The sequence below is a fragment of the Schistocerca americana genome, chromosome 1 (assembly GCF_021461395.2).
Source record: "Schistocerca americana isolate TAMUIC-IGC-003095 chromosome 1, iqSchAmer2.1, whole genome shotgun sequence".
In the NCBI taxonomy this organism is placed as follows: Eukaryota; Metazoa; Arthropoda; class Insecta; order Orthoptera; family Acrididae; genus Schistocerca; species Schistocerca americana.
The window spans coordinates 407,208,006-407,216,369 of NC_060119.1; the positions used below are offsets into that span (position 1 = coordinate 407,208,006).

General features: G+C 44.0%; 1 pseudogene; it reads right to left on the minus strand.

Annotated features, from left to right (window-relative positions):
- Positions 1-2,148: 2,148 nt before the first annotated feature.
- On the minus strand, positions 2,149-2,266 carry LOC124556675 (annotated as a pseudogene).
- Positions 2,267-8,364: the final 6,098 nt, after the last annotated feature.

An 8,364-nucleotide genomic window follows, 5' to 3' on the forward strand; every position in this document is an offset into this window, starting at 1 on the left:
TGTAGGATAGAAATAGTACTGATCTAAGCTTTGTGTTCGGTTTCGAATTCTTACTAGATGTCGTAGCCGGGGAGAGTGTTCTCCGCAAAAGGGAAAGGTCTGGGTTCGATCCCAGATGTGGTACACATTCTGAAGACAAGAAAATATGATTTTGTTAAATAGCACCACGAAGACTGCGACTCGACTACGAATTCCTTAGAGACAATAGCCAGTGAGAGGCGTGTGGTACTGATCCACCTTTCTCGCTCGACACAGCCCGTGACGCGACACTAGTCGGGCGGTGACCCTGCCCACAGCAACCAGGGAAGGCGCTGTGCAAGGTCTCGGCCACAGAGGTCGGCCGGCGACCTGACACATCTATCGACCTGCGATCGGCTGCACCGCAGGTCCACACTGACACACTGAACCACGGCTCGGCTACCGATGCGCCCCTGCATAGCCCTGAGTGGAGGAAGTCACACGTGCCGCCCTGGGAAAATGCTTCATATTTATCCGCAGACATTAAAATTCTGCAGCTTATTGCTATGAGAAATTAACGTGTTGGCACAGTGCTGCTCATCGCCGTAGAAGAAGTGGGCGTTGACATTGTGTGCATTCAAGAGCCCTATATAAGCCTATGGAATAACAAGTCAGTGGAAGACAGCTGTGACAATAGTGATCCCAAATAAGTCAATAATCGTACCACCGTTACGGCCCTGTGTGGGAGACATGTGGTTAAAGCGGAAATAAAAATTCAAACCGGACAGTGCATTGCAGTTTCCATGTACACAGAAAGTTAAGCACTATTCTCAGAGTTCCAATCTGCTTGTGGCCACCGTCGTCAGAGCACAAACTGTCTTGTACCTTTACCTTAAGGCTGATGAGCACAGGAGCAGATACTGGAGATTTTAGGAGAGCCAGAGCTCACAAAATTGTATAAAACTAGGAATTATTGTACGTTTCACGACAGGGGACGAGCGCACCACATACAGGGCTTGATATGTAGTGACCACAACTCAGTATACATTGAGATCGTGTAAAGGAAAAGTGTGGATAATCAAATTGCAAACTACAGTCAGAACTCAATGAAAGCTAACTGTGTTAGATTTCACGGGGTCGTCGAAGTATTTTTCTTATTCCTCCTGGAGACAAATGCCAACTTTAGAGCGTAAGTGTTAACTAATCTCATAAAGAGAGCACAACGTGAATTTTTTCCTGCTCAGAGGTTTCGTGAGCCCAGTTCGTCAGGATAGTCATTGACATCGCTTTCGAAAGAACTGCTAGACATCTCTGTCAGCGCTCTGCTACAACTCGCCAGAGGATCATAATATGTGTGTGTGTGTGTGTGTGTGTGTGAAATGGTTCAAAAGGTTCAAATGGCTCTGAGCACTATGTGACTTAACTTCTGAGGTCATCAGTCGCCTAGAACTTAGAACTATTTAAACCTAACTAACCTAAGGACGTCACACACATCCATGCCCGAGGCAGGATTCGAACCTGCGACCGAAGCGGTCGCTCGGTTCAAGACTTAGCGCCTAGAACCGCTCGGCCACTCTTGCCGGCGTATGTGAATTCTTATGGGACTTATCTGCTAAGGTCATCAGTCCCGAAGCTTACACACTACTTAACCTAAATTATCCTAAGGACAAACACACACACCCATGCCCGAGGGAGGACTCGAACCTCCGCCGGGACCAGCCGCACAGTCCATGACTGCTGCGCCCAAGACCGCTCGGCTAATCCCGCGCGGCAGGATCATAAGACTCAGTCACAATCGACAGTGATACGACGTTGCAGGACAGTAGTGTTCCACACCAGGAAATTCGACAGTCGCTGCAGTGTATCTGAGGGTTTCGATGATGCTACACATCTCGTGGACTGGTGACGGCTAAATGACGAAAGCGTGTGGTTACCCGACAATGCTTAAGAAAATTCTGTGACAGTTCCTTTGAAACCACTCTCTCTCTCCGCCCGAACAGGCCATGAAGGCCCAACGGGACCGACCGACCGTCGTGTCATCCTGAGCCCACAGGCGTTACCGGATGCGGATATGGAGGGTTACGTGATCAGCACACAGCTCTCCCGGCCGTATGTTTCCGAGACCGGAGCCGCTACTTCTCAATCAAGTAGCTCCTCAGTTTGCCTCAAAAGGACTGAGTGCACACCGCTCGCCAACAGCGCTCAGCATATCGGATGGTCACCCATCCAAGTGCTAGTCCAACCCGACAGCGTTTGACTTCGGTGATCTGACGGGAACCGGTATTATCACCGCGGCAAAGCCGTTGGCACTTCTTTTGAAATGGTCACGGCCAATTTCCTTCATCATCATTCCACCAATCCGGTCTCTAATGACGATGTGGCGTTAAAAACTCCAAAGTTTCTTCCATTCTTTCTTTTTTAACCATCAACACACCAGTTAAGAACAGTCTGACCAAGAGTGTTTGGATTTCACTGTAACCTCTCTGTTTGTGCGAGAGGAGTTTGTGTTCGCAGTGACGAAATTAAAACGAGGAATATCCCAAGCGCCAGATGGAATACATCCTGGTTTTTCGCAGAGACTTATGCCACAGATAACGTCATACTTCACTAAGTCACCATTGGTTGAGGAGGGTGTCGGAGAGCCTGAAGATTTCCAAAGCTGTATCCAGAAGTTAACTAAGCACCCCAGATAAACGACTACCAGTATGCAACAGCAGTCATGATCGACAAAGCAAGCGCACTGTCATCTCCGATGGCCACTAACGCTTCTATGCATGAGTGTTCCCCAGCTCATCCACACTCTAATACAGCCAGCAGCACTAGTCCAAAGACAGTGTGGTGAAGTGGACCGTGGGATACATCGTCATGAAACAGATCACCATTGGGCAGTGGTCGAACTGTAGGACAGTATTTGGTACATAGCTTCCTGGAAACGGTCGATGGTGGTCAACCAATGGACCGTACGATGGCCTAAGCTACCTGTGTGCTGGAAGCTGTATTTAGACACTAGAGTGACATAGAGAAACAGGAACTGTGGGTTACTACACTGTATGCAAGTCGGGACATATGTAACAATTTAACCACTGCATTCCATGAATACCAACTGCCTCTCTGCATTGCCTTTGTTGACTTTGAAAAGGCATTTGACTCCGTTAGCCACATAGCTGTCCTCCAAGCTTTGAGTGAGCAAGGAGTGGGAACAGCATACATTGAAGTGCTCAGGACAATCTACGAGAATTCTTCAGCTTATGTTAACATCGGCGAATCAACTCAGGAATTCCGCATGATGAAGGGTGTCAAGCAAGGCGATCCCATCTCCCCAAAACTGTTCTCTGCTGTACTGGAAATGGCTATGTCAAAGCTGAGCTGGGAAGGTAAGGGAATTAGAATTAATGGAAAAAGTCTTACCAACTTGAGATTTTCTGATGATATTGCCTTACTGGCCAAAGACTTTGCAGAGCTCCAAAACTTAGTTACAGATCTTGAAGAGGTCAGTGAATATGTCTACCGTGGCCAGATTATAAATATGAAGGGAGACATAAGACCAGAAATTTATCGACGCATCAAGCTTGGCTGGCAAGCATTTGGGAAGAATTCAAAAGTATTCAGATCAAAAATGCCAGTAAATCTGAAGAAAGCAGTATTTGATCAATGCATTCTTCCTGTGATGACGTATGGCTGCGAGACATGGACACTGAACTCATTTACGAAAGGGAAACTTAGGACAGCACAGAGAGCTATGGAGAGATCAATGCTGGGCTATACAAGAAAGGATAGGAAAAGGGCAGATGACATCCGGTCTGTGACGAAGGTTAATGACATCTTAGAGTCAGTAGGTTCCTTGAAATGGCAGTGGGCTGGTCACGTCGCAAGAAGAACAGACAACAGATGGACGAAGCTAGTACTGGAGTGGAGTCCGAGAGAGCACCGGAGGCCTAGAGGAAGACCACCAGACAGATGGGGCAAAGACATCAAGAAGATCGCTGGTAACACCTGGCAGAGAACTGCCCGAGACCGCCCCACTTGGAGAAGACTGCTGAAAGCCTACCTGAATCCACGACTCGAAGAGGCCACATCATTTAATGATTGAATTGGCTGATGATGATGATTCCATAAAACTACTTACAGCCTACTCAAAGGAAAATGACACGGACTCAAATGATTAAGTTCCGAGATACTTCGACACACAGCAACCTACTTTCCGAATACGTTAAGTATAAACTAGTAAAGTTGAAGAGTATAGTAAAATATGCCTTGGGCATGATAGGCGGAGTAATCTTGTAAGTGATGAGAGAACCTGCCTTGGTTTCACAGCCGTGTTAGAATGATGGTTACAGAGCAAAGAAATCTTCACCACAAACCAAAGCCTTGTAGACGAGCAAAAGATGAGCGAACCGTAAATGAGCTGATGAAGAACCATGCTTCAGCCGTTCAGCGAATTCGAAAAGAAATGTGTATCTGCCGATCCGACAGAAAATTCTGAGAAGTTTTGATCTTATGTTAAAGCAGTAAAGTGATTGAAACCATCTGTTCATCACTCAGTGACGATTTCGGACAGATAACCGAATTACTGATTTCCGTTTACCCAAGCTGTTCCAGTGAGTAAGATCGTACCGCGATTCTTCTATTCACTTGTAGCACGAAAACCAAACTGAGACATATCGAACTAAGCTTCCGCGATACAGGCTACTGGATCCCATGGGATACCTGTATTATTCTGCAAAGAGTATGGGAAAGAATCTGTTCCTCTGACAGCTGTAGTGCATCGTAGGTCGATCGAGAAAACGAAGCATCACATACGATTGGAAAAATACACAGATTATTATCTTATTAAAAAAAAGTCGTGGAATAAACGCTCAACTATATTCTTGTATCACTGACGTCGAGTTGTGGAATTTCGGAACACATCTTACGTTCACGTAGTACGCTCTTTCTGGATACCGATAATCTCGCATTTAGGAATGAACATATGGTGATGTGAAACACAGCTCTCTCTCTTCGTCGTAGAGCCAAAGAAGGCAGTAACAACCAGTTCCGGGGTTGATGGCGTGTTCTTTGGCTTCCGGAAGACGTTGGAAGAAATTCCACGCTACGTACGCCTCGGTAGCTGCGCGGTAAGCGCGGCAAATTGCTACCCGAAGGGGCCCGGGTTCAATTCCCGGCTGGGTTGGATATTTTCTCCGCTCGGGTACTCAGTATTGTGCTGTCGTCAGAAATGACATTCCACTGTTGAGATGGTTGTATGGGCGCGTTCCGAAAGCCAGTAACATGAAAAGAAAATTCCACGCTGTCGCCTAACGAACAAAACAGGAAAGGACGGAATTTCAGACCAGCTTTGCGATTGTGTTGACAGTTCCCAGCAAACTTAACTCAGCATTTCATTGTTACAGCACAATACCCGTAAGATGTAAAAATAGCTCCAGGCGTACCGCAAGTAGTTTCATAGCCGCTAACAGTACATACAAATGACCTAGTGGATCACTTTGCAAAAACAGATATAATGTCTGCTGGGATACCGCAATCACTGGTTATACAATGTTACTTATAATCCGTTTTGGTCGCAAAAATGTTTATTCACATGACCGGTTTCGGTTCCTATAGAACAATCTTCAGATCTGAAACGAGAATGATACTAATTTACTATTTCACAGGTGCAAACCTTTTCCATCCTAGCCGATCAACATCAAATGTACCAGAACGTACCTGCAATTTCGGTTACAGGAATAACCAGTCCACATACAGCAACCTTCACATGCTGCGTCATATTAAATTGGTCGGCAGAATGCACGTCATTAATATTAATTGTTACCGACAGGTGGCTTCTGGTACATTTATTACATTACATATGGACAAACTCTATTAAGTAGATTTTTCTTTTTTACTTTTATCTCTAAAAATACTTAGTTAAAATATAAAGTTGTCAAGATTGAAATCTGTTCTTGTCAAAATTAAAATACTCAATAAAATTATCTTTTTTGTACGATCGAAATGCTGTTGTGTATTGAGAAACCACAAAGCTAGAAAATTATATTGACATGAAAGAACACCTGCAGACGATGGACGCTTGGTGCCGCAAACGGCAGTTGACCGTCAACACATGCAAATGCTACACATCGAGCGTATGCTGTCTTAAAGGCTCGTTGTCCTTTGATTACACAGTTACTAACACTCACTGGGTAGCGTTACATTCATTAAATAACTGGGACTGTGTGTACAGAAAGATTTTAAGTGGCTCGATCACATAAAACTAATCGTAGGGAAGACAGACGGCAGACAGAGAGTCACTGGAAGAACCCACAAAAAGGTAACTAAAAACACTCACGTTCGACGAACACTTCAGTGTTGCTCTTCAGCCTGTAACCCTCACCAAGTAGATGTGACAGACAAAAAAAGATTCGACGAAGAGCAGTACGTTTTATCAGGGATTCGTTTACCTTGCCGGAAAGTTGTCTACTCTCCCTCTGTGACCTCAAGCAAGGAACCAGACAGAAAGCCCAGACATTTAATCAGTGTTACAGGAAAGGATGTTAAAAAGTTGAAGCACTCTTATAGATGGATGTTTCTTTCTCGTTGTAGATTCGATCCTTATTTTACTGAGGGAGAAATGGCTTACACAAACAGCAGTGAACATTCTATTCGCCAGATCTTAGTTCACTATAAAAAAAGTGCAGCATACTGCCCGTATTCCTACCCGAAATTACTGTTTGGTGGAAAAAGATCAGTCTAATAATTCTTGGTGCATCAGTTACAAGCCACGCCCAGTTTCCACATAGTGCAGAGGCTCCTGATGTAACTGATGAGGGTTTTCAAAAATTCAGAATCTATTGTCTTGCGTGTTGTCCTGCGTATTCACTCAAGACGATAAGTGCAAAGACGCTTCGTCAGCAAGACACCAGTTTGAAGTGTTGGACGGAAAACAATTTTCTTGGACTTCCAAGGCATCTCACAACTCGTGCAATTCGGCTAAAATGAATGCGTGTCCGCTAACGCTGATAATGTACAAGTTTTCCTGCATTTCGTTCATGACTGATGATGATGATCATCATCATACTGTTATTTAAGAGGCAACAGTGTTCAATTCCCGAAAAAGCCAAAAGTACTCCCAGTAATTCTGCATAAGCTGATGTCAGTGAGATGAAGGGCCAGTATTCCGGAAGTTTTTGGTGCAATTTGACGATCAGCTTCAGCAGCCTTTTCTCGATCGAGCAACTGTTCTTCAGTTTCGCGGTCAACTATTTCTATGTGTGTGATTTTTGCACCCATGCGACAGACGAAAGAGGGAACCTCATTGTGATATTTTTGGTATAAAAATTTCGGAACGTAAAGTATCTTTGCTCTCATTTTACAGCCTAAGCTTTATTTCCTTGACAACAGGTATGATTTCATTGAATACTTCTAATTCACGAGCTTCTGGCAATAAAATTGCGTGCGGAGTGTCGGTTCAGCTGCACGACTGCATTCGTGGTTTCCTATTCGTATTATGCGGAAGTCGCAAATAATCATGAGTGTGTGAGATCCTCGATCTGAGGGCTAAGAGTACTAAACAGACTACGTTGAATTTCGGTTACACGATAAAACTAACAAATTTAAAGTTTGTCGATTCGACTAAATATCTAGGAATTACAATTGCGAGTAACTTAAAGAGGCAACAATCACCAGAAAATGTCGTGGGGACGCGAAAAAAGGACAACATTCAATTTGCAGAACGTTTAGAGGCATACTTGTCTGACCTCTTCTGGAACATTGCTGCACCGTATCTGGTCCTTACCAGCCATGACTGATGAATGTCGTCGAAAATAATTGAAAAAAAAGGGCAGATCGCTTTTTGTTATCAAGAAATAGGGGATGGAGTGTCAGGGATATGATTAGCGAATTGGGGTGGCAATCATTGAAACGAAGACTTGTTGGTTGCGACAACCTCATTTCAAGAAATTTCAATCACCAAATTTCTCCTCCGAATGCCAAAATATTTTTGTGACTCCTATCTTCATAGGGAGAAATGACCAGGAAGATAAAACAAGTGAAACCACAGCTTGCACGGAAAGATTTAGTTGCTCATTTTTCGAAAGTTCTAGTAGAGAGTGGAACGGTAGAGAAATAAAAATAGTTTGCAAGGAGTTCAATGGACCTTCTACCAAACACTTAAGTGGATTTAAAGGAGCTCTCATGTAGACGTAGAGTGCCAGGAGAATTTGAAGATTTGTAAAAACTTATGGGGCTCGAGTGTTTTAGTACACCAAAAATTGTGTTAAGAGACGTCATCACCTGTATTACGAATTAGGATTATACAATGTAATACTGCTAAACCGCAGATAATCTATTTCGAATAAAAAATATATTGTAAAACAACAAATCTTTTGTGAATTCTTCACTCGTAACATCAGTACTGTTCAATCTCATTATTCG